Raw genomic sequence first — 1,203 nt, forward strand, 5'->3', positions numbered from 1 at the left:
GCAAGAGTAAAGATCTCTTTAATGGCGTTGAATCGGTGTAACTTGTAACGCTTCTGATGAGAAGAATCATATAAAACGCAATCGACGCATAGATTACACGCGAAGATACATCTTACCAAACCTTTCTGAAACTCCATTGTTGGTAGAACTACTGAGATTTAGCAAGATACAATGAACCCTAAAAAGGAAAGAAAAGATGAACCCAGAGCCGGCCCTGAGAATTTGAGGGCCCTATATCATTTAGTAAAGATTTAAAAAATTTTATATTTGGGGGTCTAAAATTTTTTTTTTAAAATTTAGAGGTCTATTTACATATAAAATTTTTAAAAAAATTTGGGGACCTTAGGCGAATATTTCATTAGGTTTTATCCAGAAAGGCCCCATGACGAACCCTGGAAGCGACCGTCGGCGACTCTAACGAAGACGAAGGTTATAAACGGGCCAAACTTTCATGTGTTTTAAGCCCATATAATATTATTTAAACCCTATAAAATATTAACTCGTTAAACCCATTATAAACAAACGAAATCAAGCATCTGGTTAATGAGAAAGACACGTGTAACTCGTCGACTCACGAGGTGGAATCCTACGTAGCGCAAGGAGAAGAGAACAAACTGTTCTTTGTATAAATGTATGTATAGGTAATCCGGCTTATTATTTTTTACTTTATGAATTTAATATTTGTAAAATCAGATATAGATCAAAATGGTAATAATTATGGTCATAGACTCACAAATACTTACTAATAAAAGGGACTTTTTGAAGCTCCATAGAGCGTCCACATCAGCAAAAAAACTTCACCCGAAAGATGACACGTGACATTATTATTTAAAAAATAGAAAATAAATAATAAGTAAATTTGCAATATAAGAAAAAATATATAATAAGTAAATAAACAATATATGAAATAGAAACATTGCATTAAACAATAATAAATAAATATAAAATATAAGGAAAAATAAATAATAAGTAAATATACAATATAATAAATAGAAATATTACATTAAACATCTATCATAATATTATCATTTGATATAAAAACAAAAAAAAAATTAGAATAAGTAAATATACAATTGAGAAATGAAAAACTAAATTAAACATCTATAAAATAATAACTAAATACAAAATATAAGAAATCAAAATATTATACTAAACATTATCGTATTAAACATTATCTTATTAATAGAATAAGTAAATATAAAA

Source organism: Brassica oleracea, chromosome C3 (genome assembly GCF_000695525.1).
Source record: "Brassica oleracea var. oleracea cultivar TO1000 chromosome C3, BOL, whole genome shotgun sequence".
In the NCBI taxonomy this organism is placed as follows: domain Eukaryota; kingdom Viridiplantae; phylum Streptophyta; class Magnoliopsida; order Brassicales; family Brassicaceae; genus Brassica; species Brassica oleracea.